The sequence below is a fragment of the Chiloscyllium plagiosum genome, chromosome 26 (assembly GCF_004010195.1).
Source record: "Chiloscyllium plagiosum isolate BGI_BamShark_2017 chromosome 26, ASM401019v2, whole genome shotgun sequence".
In the NCBI taxonomy this organism is placed as follows: domain Eukaryota; kingdom Metazoa; phylum Chordata; class Chondrichthyes; order Orectolobiformes; family Hemiscylliidae; genus Chiloscyllium; species Chiloscyllium plagiosum.
The window spans coordinates 45,775,766-45,791,032 of NC_057735.1; the positions used below are offsets into that span (position 1 = coordinate 45,775,766).

The 15,267-nt window shown below is 41.6% G+C and overlaps 1 protein-coding gene across 1 annotated transcript in view; it reads left to right on the forward strand.

Moving 5' to 3' along the window:
- Positions 1-15,267, forward strand: part of LOC122563313 (bile acid receptor-like) — a 153,089-nt gene that overhangs the window by 76,717 nt on the left and 61,105 nt on the right. The gene's annotated exons all lie outside the window — the stretch shown is intronic.

The following is a 15,267-nucleotide window of genomic DNA, read 5'->3' on the forward strand; positions in this document are numbered from 1 at the left end:
CCTGCAGCTGTTTAGCCCTCCTGGCCTCAGTGAGCATCTCGGAAACTACTGGAGATGCACAAACCATATGCACTTCAGATAATCATTTTACTCCCTTAGAATCAGTGGCATTTTCTTCAGGGAAGAGCCTTTCTCCAAATGCTTACCATGCAATATAAAAATCCAATGTTGGACTGGTCACTTCAACTGCTTTGCAACTTATTGTAAAGACATAAAGAAAACTTTTACATCTGCTTCTTGAAACTTAAGAATGAAATGAGCAAACCAGTTGCCCCCACGCTTAAATCTGAGCCAGCGCTCAGACCTAAGAGTGGAGGCAACTGTTTGCTCATTTAATTCTTCATTGGAAATAGTAAGGTACCTATTCCTCAGCTCAAACTATCTTGCTTCAAATTCCTTTTCCTTCAGTTTTCATAAAAGCTTTTCTCTTCACTAATTGCTCTTTCTCTTTCCCATTGTGCTCTGTCTCTTTCTCATTGCTTTTCCTGACAGTCTATTTTCCACCATTCAGTTTCACTTACTAAGGAAGCCTTAATTATGCTAGAAATGCACTTGCATCAAATGCAGATATTTCTACGCAATAGCAATGCAAATTCAAAAATGCCTTTTGCAGTTTTTCTTTAAAATTGGTTACAAAATGACAATTTACCCAGTCTAGTTCTTACGTTTCGTCTGCGGGTTCAAATCATGGCAAGGGTCTACAGTTTATTACAAGCAATCTCTAGGTGAAATCCCCAATTAATTAGCATTCCATTCAGGATACCCTGAACTGTTAGGCTGCCGAGTGAGGAGGGATAAACTGCCCCCCATTTTTCATCCATCTTCTTTGGTTAGTTGCAATAACATTAATTTAAAAAAGGGATATTGTAAAGGATATGATTACCGTTAGTATTTTTTTCAGTGTCATGTAATCATATTCAGAAACAAGGAAGTCATATGACAACTGTACAGGGTCTTGATGAGGCCACACTTGGAATATTGTGTGTAATTATGATCGCCTTACCTAAGAAAATATAAACTCACCATAGAGGGAGTGCAGTGAAGGTTCACCAGACTGATTCCTGACATGGCATGAGGAGAGATTGGGTCGATTAGTTGTGTGTTCACTGGAGTTTAGAAGAATGATCGGGATTTCATTGACACGTACAAAATTCGGACAGGCCTGAACAGACTGTATGTAGGGATGATGTTTCTCTAACCCAGGCAGGAAACCCAAAACAAATGGTCAACGCTTCAGGATAAGGGGTAGGACATTGATGAGGAGAAATTTCTTCACTCACAGAGTGGGGAATCTAGGGAATTCTTTAGCACAGCAGGTTGTGCAGATAAAGTCTCTGAGTATATTTAAGAAAGAATTAAATAGATTTCTAGAAGGTGAAGGTATCAAGGGATATGGAAAGAGAGTGGGAGCATGGCAATGACACAAAGGATCAACCATGATCATGCTGTATGGTGGTGCAGGCACAAATGGGCCAAAAGTCCTACTAATGACATTATTGTCTTTGTGTTTTTGTTTGTTTTAAAGAGCTTTTTATTCTGTATCTTTGATTATGGACTGAAATGAGAAATGAACTGTTTTAAAAAATAAGGAATGTTGAAGGAATGTTGCATTTTTATTGTAAGTACTGTCCATACAGCAATTTGTTTCAAGCAGTAGTGGAAGCCTGGTTTGCAGCTGAGCTGGTCCAAGGGGTGTGCACAAATGGACCTTTGACAAAAACTAGCTGATTGGTCTGTGGCCTAGTGATCAGTTATTAATGACAGATGCCTTGCGCCTGCCAACAACTTCGTGATTGGCTCCCAGGCAGCTGAACACAGCTGGGGGCTGTGAATGTTTTGGCAGAAACCATGGGAGCTCTAAAGGAGGAGGAGCTGTTTTCGCTCTGTAGTGAAAAACTTTTCAAACCTGAAGACATCCAGTTTATTTCCCCTTTACAGTTGCTGTAAGCTCTAGCTTTTAATTGGTAATTACAGAAATGTTATGACACAGAAGAAAATTTTTGGCCCATTTATGTCTACAACAACTCTCAAACAAACATTACCTGCTGCCAATTTCCTGCTTTTTCCTCATACATTTGGACATTATTTCCATCCAAATTATCAATCAGTATCCTCTCAGTGCAACTGTACATAGTCTTGGTAAGACTCCACCTGGAATATTTGTACAATTTTGGCCTCTTTACCTGAAATGGATAAATCTGTCTTAAAGGGAGTGCAATGTCATTGATAAAGACTTTTAAAAGTGTAAACTAATCATGCAAACAAATGAAAGTACCTGGAGAAGGGGGACAAAGAAACAGTGATCTGATTAGCAAAAGGATTATCTCAGTGATCACTGTGGACAGGGACCTCTAAAATGCTTTCCCAGTCTTTCTCTCTGCCTATAATACCCATCTTTCCTTTGTGTATATTAGTATGTGTGTAAAGGGGAGGTTTATAAGGGGTTTAGAGATTTAACTATGCCTGCTGTTTATAACTGTATGCCTACATTTACAGTCTATTTAGTTTATTTATTGAAGGGTCATGGGTGTTGCTGGCTGGGCCAATATTTATTGCCTCGGTTCATAATAACATTGAAAAGGTAGTGGTGAGCTGTCTTCTTGAACCATTGCAGTCCTTGTGCTGTAGCAGACCCACGATGTCCTTCAGGAGGGAATTTCAGGATTTTAATTCAGTGACAGTGAAGGAGTGGTGATGTATTTCTAATTTTAGTATATGTGCTGCCAAAGTCAGGATTGTGAGTGGCTTGGAAGGTAATGTGATGATGCTGCTCTTTTAACAAGGTTATGCTGTTCTTGGTTTCTTTTCAGAGGGGTCCTAAAGACGGAGGTTCTGATATGTTTGGGTTTATCTACTTGAAGAAGCATTTTAGTGTTTTTCTAAAACACTTGTACAATGAAAGGGGCCAGTTCTCCCAATTCAGGGTTTGGTTTGGTTTTAGCAGTCTGTTTCGTTTGCAGATGCTGGTCAGGTTTTAGCTGGGAACCCAGAGAAGCAGTTCCATGCTGATCCTCTCGCTCTCTGACATATCTCCTGTAAGAACCTGTATTTGAATTTACATTTTTGCCAAAGGGTTGTTTATGAGGATGTTGCAAGTAGTTGGTACAGCATCATGATATTGCGATAGAGTTGATTGGGTTTTCAGATAAGTTGTATTATTCTACATTTTGTTCTCCTTTATTCGTGTATAAATAAATTCTATTTTGTTTAAAACTGAGTGTTGGGCTTGCTGCATCACTCCTGGAATATCCACCTTACACCTGCTTAAGGACTCCAGACAGAAAGAAATCTCACAGAGTGTGTCATGTGAATATATTTTGACAGAGAAGGAAAGCAAGAGGTGATGGTGTTGCTGGTTACAACACAGAGTGAAGAACCAAGTTCAGAGGATTCTGAATTGGACCATCCTCAAATTAAATTGGACAATAAAGAAGTTGTCAAAAATTGGGATAAATTATTGAGTTAACTTCCAGAGGAAAATCAAAATTACTGGGAAGGGCTATTACCACCTCATGGGGAGATATGTGGAAATAAGCTGCAAAGCACTAAGCTAATTATGCATGATGTAGATATGGGAAATGCTGTTCCAGTTAAGCAATATCCTGATAGGCATAACCCTCTAAATTCGACACAGGTTCAAAAGGAGATTGAGCACATGCTCCAAGATGACACAGTTGAAGTGAGTTACAGTGACTGGGAGTTCATCCACAGTCATGATGCCAAAACCAGATGGTTATGTGTGGACCATTGCAAAGTCAATGCATTAACAAAGACTGATGCATATCCAATACCACGTTTAGAAGACTGTGTTGAAAAGCTGGGACAAGCAACTTATACTTCTAAGTTGGACTTTCTCAGAGGATACTGACAGTATATAGCTTTTGTCCAAAAGAGTGAAGTCGATTTCAGCTTTTATTATGCCACATGGACTGTATCTGTTTAAACTCATGCCATTTGGTATGAAAAATGTGCCAGCCACATTTCAGAGACTAACCAATACGATCATTTCTGGATTACCCAATTATGTAGTTTATAGTGATGACCTTGTGATTTTTAGTCACACATGGAAGGAACATTTACAATATTTATTCAGAATTATTTAATCAACGTTGGGAGACAGGCTTGGTGATAAACCTAACTAAACATGAATTTGCCAGAGCCCATGTCACCTTCCTGAGCCATGTTATTGGACACAGATAAATGTACCCATGGAATGCAAAAACTAAGGTAATTGGGGAGTTTCCCATACCATCGATCAAAAAGCAGTACTACAGATCATGGGATTGAGTGGATTTTGTTGGAAATTCATAACAAATTTCAGCTGTGTGCCTGCTCCATTCACGGAATTGCTAAATAAAAGAAAGAAGTTTCAGTGGACAGCAGACTGTCAGACGGCGTTTGACAGCCTGAAAACTATGTTAACCACTGCCCCAGTGTTAACCACAGCTGATTAAGCAGTGCCATTCAAGGTGGCTATCGTTGCGAATGATGTGGGTGTCAGTGCTGTGCTATTACAAGAAGATGATGAGAAGATAGAAAGACCTAGCGGGTATTTCTCCAAGAAATTAAACATTCATCAGCAGAAATATTTGACAGTTTGAGCTTGGTGTTGGCATTACAACATTTCAATATTTATTTTACTAGTAATGTATCTGAGACATTCATATACATTGATCATAATCCATTGAAGTTTGTGGATAAATTTAAGGACAAAATTTCCGGACTGTTTAGATGGAGTTGTTGTTACAGCCATTCAGTTTGTAAATTGTGCATGTGGGAGGACAAGAAAACGTGATTGCCGACGTATTGTCAAGACTGGGATGATATATGGAGGCTGGATCAGTGGTGCTGGAAGAGCACAGCAATTCAGGCAGCATCCGAGGACAGGCAAAATCGAAGTTTGGAGGTGCTGGGCCTCCTCCACCGCCGCTCCCTCACCACCAGACGCCTGGAGGAAGAACGACTCATCTTCCGCCTCGGAACACTTCAACCCCAGGGAAGTTTGTGGATAAATTTAAGGACAAAATTTCCAGACTGTTTAGATGGAGCTTGTTGTTACAGCCATTCAGTTTGTAAATTGTGCATGTGGCAGGACAAGAAAACGTGATTGCCGACGTATTGTCAAGACTGGGATGATATATGGCGTTCGGTGGCAGGAATAAATGGCCTGAAGCAGAATGTAGTAGAGAATGTTTGCATGTTTATAGTCAATGTAAGGAATATGTGTGTTGTAGTGTACTAACAATTTATGATTAAGAGGTGTTAAAATGAAGCCATCTTTTGATATTGATAGTGCTTTTAGGGGAATGTGTGATGATGCTGCTCCTTTAACCAGGTTAGCTATTCTTGGTTTTTCTTCCAGAGGGGCCATAAAGACAGTGGTTTTCTTATGTTTGGGTTTATCTACTTGAAGAAGCTTTTTAGTGATTTTTTTAAACACTTGTACAATGAAAGGGGAGTGGCCAGTTCTCCCAGTTCAGGCTTTGGTTTGGTTTTAGCAGTCTGTTTTGTTTGCAGACACTGGTCAGGTTTTAGCTGGGAACCCAGAGAAGCTGCTGGGGACCCAGAGAAGCAGGTCCATGCTGATCCACTAGCTCTCTGACATCTCTCCTGTGTTTGAATTTACATTTTTGCCTAGGGGCTGTTTATGAGGATGTTGCAAGTATTTAGAATAGCATCATTAAGTTGCGATGGAGTCAATTGGATTTTCAGAAAAGTTATGTTATTCTATATTCTGTTCTCTTTTTCTCTTGTGTTAATATATTGTGTTTTGTTTAAAACTAAGCTGCATTATGGAGTATCCATTTTACACCTGCTCAAAACAACTGGAAAGTTAGGGTCTCGGCTGTTTTCTTAAAATATTTTGAGGGGTTTGGTCTGGTCCATAACAGTAACTTGACGGTAATGACATTCCCATGTATCTGCTGCCCTTGTGCTTTGAGATGGAAATGGTCATAGGTTTGGAAGGTACTGTCAAAGGATTGTTGGTGTATTCTGCAGTCCTGAAGAAGGGCTTATGCCCGAAACGTCGATTCTCCTGTTCCCTGGATGCTGCCTGACCTGCTGCGCTTTTCCAGCAACACATTTCCAACCCCGTATTCTGCAGTCCATCTTGTAGATAGCATACACTGCTACTACTGAGCATTGTTGGTGGAGTGTGTGGATGCTTGTGGATGTGGTGCCAATCAAGCGGGCTGCTTTTTCCTAGATGGTGTCAAGTTTCTTGAGTGTTGTTGGAGCTGCAGCCACCCAGCGATATGGGGAATACGCCATTGAATCTTATTGTGTGCCTTGCAGATGGTGGATAGGCGCTGGGGAGTTGGGAGCTGAGTTACTTGCCACAGTTTTACTAGTTTCTGATCTGCTCTTGTGTATATGTGGTGAATCCATTTCAGTTTCTGGTGAATGGTAACCTCCAGGATGTTGATCATGGGGGATTCAGTGATGGTAACATCATTGAATATCAAGTGGTTAGATTGTCTTTTAATGGTGGTGGTCATAGTCTGGTCTTTGTTTGGCATGAATGTTACTTGCCACATGTCAGGCCAATCCAAGATAATGTCCAGATCTTGCTGCATTTGAACATGCAATGTGTCAGTGTTTGAGGAGTCATGAATGGTGCTGAACATTGTTCATTTATCGGTGACCCATCCCCACTTCTGACCTTATGATGGAGGGAAAATCGTTGATGAAGCAGCTGAAGGTGGTTAGGCCCAGGATGCTGCCCTATGGAACACCTACAGAGATGTCCTGAAGCTGAGATGACTGACGGCCAGCAACTACAACCATCTTCCTGTGTCAAGTATGACTCTAACCCACAGAGTTTTCCTCCTGATACCCATTCATTTCATTTTTGCTAGGGCTAGATGATGCCACACTTGGTTGAATGGACCTTTCTTGTCAAAGGCTGTCACTCTTACCTCACCACTGGAATTCAGCTCTTTTGTCCATGTTTGAATGAAGGCTGTAATGAAGTTGGGAGCTGAGTGTCATTGGCAGAACCCACATTGTGCATCACTGAACAGGTTATTGCTGAGCAGGTGCTACTTGGTATCACTTTACTGACAATCAAGAGGAGACATTTAGGGCAGTAATTGGCTGTTTTGGATTTATCCTGCATTTTATGCACAGGTTATACTTGGTTATATTTGTGGAGCCTCCTCCTCCAGTGAGTTGTTTAACTGTCCACCACCATTCAAGACTGGATGTGGCAAGACTGCGGAGTTTAAATCTAATCCAAAAACAGAAATTGCTAGAAAAGCTCCACAGGTCTGTTTAACGTTTCAGGTCCGGTGACCCTTTCTCAGAACTTAGATCCTTAGGTCTGATCCATTGGTTTTGGGATCACTTAGCTTTGTTCATCACTTGCTGCTCATGTTGTTTGGCACACAAGTTGTCATATCTGGTGGCTTCACTAGGTTGACAGCTTATCTTCAGGTATGCTGCTTCTCGCATGCTGTCCTGCACTGTCCATTGAACCAGGGTTGATCCCCTGGCTTGATGGTAATGATTGAGTGGGGGATATGTTGGGCCATAAGCACAATTGTGCCAGAGTTCAGTTGATGGCCAACAGCCTCTCATGGATGCCCAGTCATGAGTTGCTAGAAGTCTTCTGTTCAAAGTCTATCCCATTTAGTACAGCTATAGTGCCATGCAACACAATGGAGGTTTTCTCAATGTATCATTGATAGCCACAGATGAGGTGTGAGAAGAGTAAAGTTTTGCTAACTTGGTGCCACTATTTAAGAAAGGTGGTAAGGAAAAGCAAAGAAACTATAAACCAGTGAGCCTGACATCAGTGGTGAGAAAGTTGTTGGAGGGAATCCTGAGGGATAGGATGGACATATATTTGGAAAGGAAAGGACTGATTAGGGATAATCAACATGGCTTTGCATTTGGGAAATCGTGTCTCACAACCTTGCTTGAGTTTTTTGAAGAGGATTGATGAGGGCAGAGTGGTGGACATCATCTATATGGACCTCAGTAAGGCATTCAACAAGATTCCTCATGGTAGACTGGTTAGCAAGGCTAGATCACATGGAATATAGGAAGAACTAGCCATTTGGATACAGAACTGGCTGATAGATGGAAAGTAGAGGGTGGTGGTGGAGGATTGTTTTTCAGATTGTGACCAGCAGGGTGCGGCAAGGATCGATACTGGGTCCATTGCTTTTCATCATTTATATAAATGATTTGAATATGAACATAGGTGGTATGGTTTGTAGGTTTGCAATGACACCAAAATTGGAAGTGCAGTGGTCAGCAAAGAAGGTTACCTCAAAGTACAAGGAACCTTGATCAGATGGGCAAATGGGCTGAGGAGTGGCAGATAGAGTTAATTTAGACAAATGTGAGATTTTGTGTTTTGATAAGACAAATCAGGGCATGACCTATACATAGGATAGGTCCTGGGGAGTGTTGCTAAACAAAGAGACCTTGGAGTGCAGGTTCATAGTTTCTGAAAGTGGAGCTGCAGGTAGACAAGATAGTGAAAAAATTATTTGGTATGCTTGCCTTTTTGGTCAGTGCATTGAGTATAGAAGTTGGAGGGCCATGTTGCGACTGTACTGTACATTGGTTAGGCCACTTCACTGCATGCAATTCTGGTCGCCCTGCTATAGGAAGGATGTTGTGAAACGTGAAAAAAAATTCATTAAAAAACTACAAGTATGTAGCCAGGGTTGGAGGGATTGAGCTATAGGGAGAGACTGAATAGGCTGGGGTTGTTTTTCCTGGAGCATTAGAGGCTGAGGGTTGACATTCTCGAGGTTTACAAAATCATGAGGGGCATGGATAGGGTAAATAGACAAGGTCTCTTCCCTGGGTTGGGCAAGTCCAGAACATTGGTTTCGGGGGAGATGGGAAAAAGTTGAAAGGGACCTAAGGGACAATTTTTTCATGCAGAGGGTGGTGCATGTATGGAATGGGCTTCCAGAGGAAGTGGTGGAACCTGGTATAATTAAAACATTTAAAATGCACCTCAGTGGGTATTTTAATAGGAAGAGTTCAGAGGGATATGGGTTTAGATCAGAGTGGTGCTAGAAAAGCACAGCAGGTCAGGCAGCATCTGAGGAGCAGGAAAATCAATGTTTCTGGCAAAAGCCCTTCATGTGGAATAGAGGCAGGAAGCCTCCAGGGTGGAGAGATTCTCTAGAGGTTTCCTGCCTCTATCCCTGATGAAGGACTTTTGCCCGAAATGTCGAAATGCTGCCTGACCTGCTGTGCTTTTCCAGCACCATTCTGATCTAAACTCTGGTTTCCAGCATCTGCAGTCCTCACTTTTGCAAATGGGACTAGAGTTATTTAGGATACAAGAGGTATACAAGATAATGAGAGGAATGGATAGAGTTAATAGCCAGAGACTTTTCCCCAGAGCAGGATCGACTGGCACAAAGGGTCATAGTTTTAAGATATTAGGAGAAAGGTATAGAGGGGATGTTAAAGGAAGGTTTTTTATGCAGAGATTTGTGAATGAATGGAATGCGTTGCCAGCTGTGGGGGTGGAAGCAGAGTCAATAGGGACATTTAAGCGACTGCTGGACATGCACATGGATAGCAGTGAATTGAAGGGTGGATAGGTTAAGTTATTTTATTTTACATTCAGACTAATCCTCAGCACAACATTGTGGGCCAACGGGCTTGTCCTGTGCTGTACTTTAATATGTTCTATATTCTATGTTCGATGTTCTATAACTGGTTGGCATGGATGAGTTGGACCGAAGGGTCTGTTTCCATGCTGTGACTCTGTGGCTATGACTACAGAAGCTTGGCCTTTGAGTATTTTAAGTAGAGATTGATAGATCTCTGATTACCAGTGACATGCAGGTTTATGGGGATGGCATAAGTAAAGGGCATTGTCGTGTTTGATCAGCCATGATTGTATTGCATGGCAGGCTGGCTCGATGGGCTGAATAGTCCAGTCATTAAGAATTTTAATTTGAAAGACTATTACTGCCCAAAATTAATCTATTTTAATTGATACAATATTTATTCAGTGTTTTCACATTGTGAGACTCAATAATTCAACCAGCTAATGACTCCATGTTATCATCAAAACTAAGCTTAGAACTATTTCTGATGACTCAAGCTCTCTTTTCAGTGATTTAATTTGAAGTGTTTTATCTTGTTTGTCAAAAATTGTTGAAATTATTTCAGTATATCATTTTTCCAAGCACTGCTTTCTTTTAAAATGAATAGTATTTTGGCAGGCTGCTACACTACAAATTGAATTTGTTTTGAAGAGGAGGGCTGGATGCTTATCCTGTTTATACAGCAGGAATGCCATTCTTGAAGGCTAATGTGCAATTATTGGCTTTAGAAACAATCAGATGAGTGGGTTCTTCAGATTATAACCAAACAGTCATCACAGGGATCCGTAGAGAAGCGTCGAAAGAAGGAGTCAACTTGGACCCCAGCAGAGGGCCGCTGCCCTGGGCTCGACATGTATGCTCAAACTGTCAAGAACTATATAAATGCCAGGTTCATCAGCCATACCCACAAGGTAGAGCAAAACATCACCCTTTCACAATGCAACGCCATCCATGCTCTCAAAACCAATCACAACATTGTCATCAAACCAGCAGATAAAGGAGGAGCCATCATCATTCAGAATAGAACAGATTACTGCAAGGAAGTGTACAGACAACTGAACAACCAGGAACACCACAGGCAACTACCAGCTGATCCAACCAAAGAGCACATGTGTGAACTAACACATTGATCAGGACTTTGGATCCAGTCCTGCAGAGTTCCCTGCACACCCTCATCCCATTTACTTCTCATATAGGTGACTTCTACTACCTTCCAAAGATATACAAAGGCAATACACCAGGACATCCCATCGTATCAGGCAATGGGACCCTATCTGAGAACATCTCTGGCTATGTCGAAGGCATCTTGAAACCCATTGTACAGGGCAATCCCCAGCTTCTGTCACAATACTATGGATCAAGCAAATTGGAAACATTCCTCGTCATAATGGATGTTTCAGCACTCTACACCAGCATCCCCCACAATGACGCCATTGCAGCAACAGCCTCGGTACTCAACACCAACAACTGCCAATCTCCAAACATCATCCTACAACTCATCCGCTTTGTCCTCGATCACAACGTCTTCACCTTTGACAACCAGTTCTTCATCCAGACGCATGGACCAAATTTGCACCCCAATATGCCAAAATCTTTATGCACAGGTTCGAACAGGACCTCTTCTCTACGCAGGATCTCCAACCAACATTATACACCAGGTACATTGATGACATTTTCTTCCTCTGGACCCAGGGCGAGGAGTCACTAATAAAAGTACACAGTGATGTCAACAGGTTTCATCCCACCATCAAACTCACCATGGACTACTCTCTACTATCTGTCTCATTCTTGGACACATGCATCTCCATCAAGGATGGGCACCTCAGCACCACACTCTACCGCAAACCCACAGACAACCTTACAATGCTACACTTCTCCAGCTTCCACCCAAAACATATCAAAACAGCTTTCCCCTATGGACAAGCCCTACGCGTACACCGAATGTGTTCAGATGAGGAGGAACGTGACAGGCACCTGGAAGTACTCAGGAATGCCCTCATAAGAATGGGGTACGATGTTCAACTCATCGACTGCTAGTTCCAACATGCCACAGCAAGAAACTGTAATGACCTCTTCAGGAGACAGACACGAGCTGCAACCGACAGGGTACCCTTCGTTGTTCAGTACTTCTCAGGAGCCCGAAAAACTACACCATGTTCTTCACAGCCTGCAACACATTATCAATGAGGATGAGCACCTCGTCAAGACCTTCCCCACACCTCTCCTGCTCGCCTTTAAACAACCACCAAACCTCAAACAGATCATTGTTCATAGCAAGCTGCCCGGCTCTCAGGACAACTCCATATAACTGTGTCACAGTAGGTGCTGCAAGACATGTCAGAGTGTGGACATGGATACCACCATTACAAATGGGGACACCTTCCATCATGTATGTGGCAGGTACTCATGTGACTCAGCCAACATTGTCTAACTCATATGCTGCAAGCAAGGATGCCCTGAGGCATTGTACATTGGTGAAACTGATCAGAGGTTACGGCAACGGGTGAATGGGCACCACACAACAATCAACAGACAGGAGTGTTCCCTCCCAGTTGGAGAACACTTCAGTGGTCCAGGACATTCGACCTGGACCTTCGGGTGACCATCCTCCAAGGCGGACTTCAGGACAGGCAACAGTGAAAAGTGGCCGAGCAGAGGCTGATAGCTAAGTTCGGTACCCATAGGGAGGGCCTCAACTGGGACCTTGGGTTCATGTCACATTACAGGTGACCACCATTGCATGATACACACAGACAGACACTCCTGCACACATGCACATACACACACAGACACAGGCACTCCTATACACAGACACGCACACAGACACTCTCACACTCCTACAGACACACACTTTCCCACACTCTTACATGCACCCTCTCACAGACTTAGACCCCTTTACATTCACACACGCACATAAACACTCTCTCTCACAGACACTCACAACCCCCCAACCCCACACGTGCACACATACACATATACGTTTGTGGGGTGAATTTGTACTTGCAGAGTTACATTGTACTTTGCTCAAAAACTGCATGAATTCATGTAAAACCCTGTTGACTCATTTTTTAGATTAGAATCAGTCTAAACAGTATGGCACAGACAACAGCACACAGGGGGCTAACACCTTCAACATATTATCTGGGCTGACACCAATTGTTAAAGTTAACCTGAGAATGTAACTTTTAAAAAAAGTTTTGTGATTTACATTTGAAAGAAGTGAAACTAACATGGACATTCTAACAGGTACTCGTACCTGCCATTCTAACACGTACCTTCCATGAGACACTTAACAAACAACCAAGGTATTTCTCAATGTATAATTTCAGTTACATCATAGTGTAAACGTTTGCTATAAATTCTGTGTCTTACAATTGTGTACTCCACAACCACCTGTGAGAAACAATGCTCACACACTTCAATAATTTCAGTCCAAGACAAGATCTGAATCAGTAGTGTCATTTATTTTACACTTGCAAGTGGGTGTGATGTCCACAAGGCAGGGACAAAACACACTGAGTTCAACAAATACTCGATATTTATATAATTTGGTTCCTACATATTTTTTTCTTATTTCATTGTTTCCCCTCCTGTTTACATCCTCCACTTCCCTACTCTTGTTTATCTCTTGCCTTATCCGGCCTTGTCTGTGACAAAATGCTTATTTCTGGCCTCACAAGGCCATTTGACCTCATCCCACTGCAGGTCATTGTTAGGCATATTCTTTCTTCATCAGTATCTACTCTTTCCATCTGGGCTTCTCCCGAAGCCACTCTGATCCCTATGACCTCTTTAATTGGGGTTTGTTCCTGTGTCTCTGTAAAAGTGGGAAACAGATGTTCATACCTACTAGGCGTATCTGGCCTAACTTCATCCCCTCACAACATCTTATCTATTTGCCCATAATATCTACCATTGTCTTGCAGTCACATTTCATGCTGGCATACAATTTTTAGCTAATACAAAAACAATTATATATTTCCTCCTAGTTTCCATTCTTATTGACTCAGTTCCCGGCCGAAACAACCACACACTGGTGTGAGTTCATTTACTTTGTATCAGAAATTATAATTGCAGAATTGCAGAACTGCAGAAGTAACATTAATTTACCTATATCCCACACACCCGATGAAGGAGCAGCACTCCGAAAGCGAGTGCTTCCAGTTAAACCACCAGGACTATAACCTGGTGTTGTGTGATTTTTAACTAAACAGCTGTTACTATAAAGGGCATGTGAAAAGTTTTCTCTCACCTCCCAGCATGTGTCCAAGACATAAGGACATGAGCTGACTGTGAATCATTACTTTTATCCTATAACTCAGAAAGTTCTCCCAATTCAAAAGCTTCTGAACATTCACTTTAAGCTATATAGACAATATTGGAAGATTGCTAATATTTACAAAACTTGTATTTAAAAACGGGCTGAATTTTACCAAACATCAGCTAAGTATCAATGTCATAGAAGTTTCATGGAGAATTTCCTTCTGATAAATTTTCTTATAAAATTTTATGCTGCTTATCTTGTCATGTGTGTATCACACCTCTACCAATGGAAGTACTCACCACGAATGGAACTTTCTGGCATTCCTGTTGGTAGCAGGATATTTAAAGCCCAGCTGTGCAGCAGGTAACTTGCTGACAACCAGGAACTTTACAAAGTGGGAGGGAAGCAAAAATCTTCTGATAGCAAGTGGGTGGCATAGGTGACACTGTATTGGAAGTACAAGCTCACATTCATAAATGTATTGCCTCTTTACATCATTACCTGTCTGAGTGACTGACATAGTAATTGCAGCTTCAAGCATTAAGCTACCAAGGCTACCCATACCTGGTACAATATTATGTTATAAGCCGTGTAAATTCTTCTTAAATAATCAATTACAATAAGGTGTAAAAAGCAAGGGATTCTTCAAGGCTAAAGAATAGAGATACTATGATCATGAATTAAGAACTTAAATTAAAAGTACAATAGTGATGGTAGGATGAGTGAGGGGTTGCTGCTGCAACATATGGGAACCACTAGACAAAGATAGACACAAGGTATGATATAAGATACACACAAGGTGTGATGCATGATTAATCTTCACAACAACCTCATTAGATACAACAGCTATAGATACTTAGTTAGTGTCTTCAGTGGAATAAATTTACTTCAAACTGGTACTGCAAAAGAAGATATAACACCAAGCCACAAAAGCAGATATTAAGGAAATTGGATTCAAAGCTTTAAGAGGTGGACTTAAAGGAGCATCTTCAAGAAAGAAAGTGTGCTGAAGAGACAGAAAAGTGGAGAGAGGGAATTCAAGAATTTAGAGTCTAGGATAATTAAAAGTGCAACCAAAATACTGGAATGACTCTTAAACAGAGGATGCTCGGGAGACTGGAATAGAGGATGCAGATATTTCAGAGGGTTATCGAGCCAGAGGAGATTTGAAGAGCGAGTGGAGAAGGGGTCCTTTGGGGGAATAAGAAAACAAAGATTAAATTATTAAAATAGAGGCATTGCTTCATTGGGAGACATGTAGTTTAACAAGCACAGGAACACAAGAGTGTACTGTATTTGATGCAGTGGGGCACAGGCAGCAATTTGGATGACCTCGAGTTCATACAGAATTGAATGTGGAAGTTGATCAGGAATGCAGTTGAATGGTCAAGTGTAGAGCTAAGAAAGCATGGA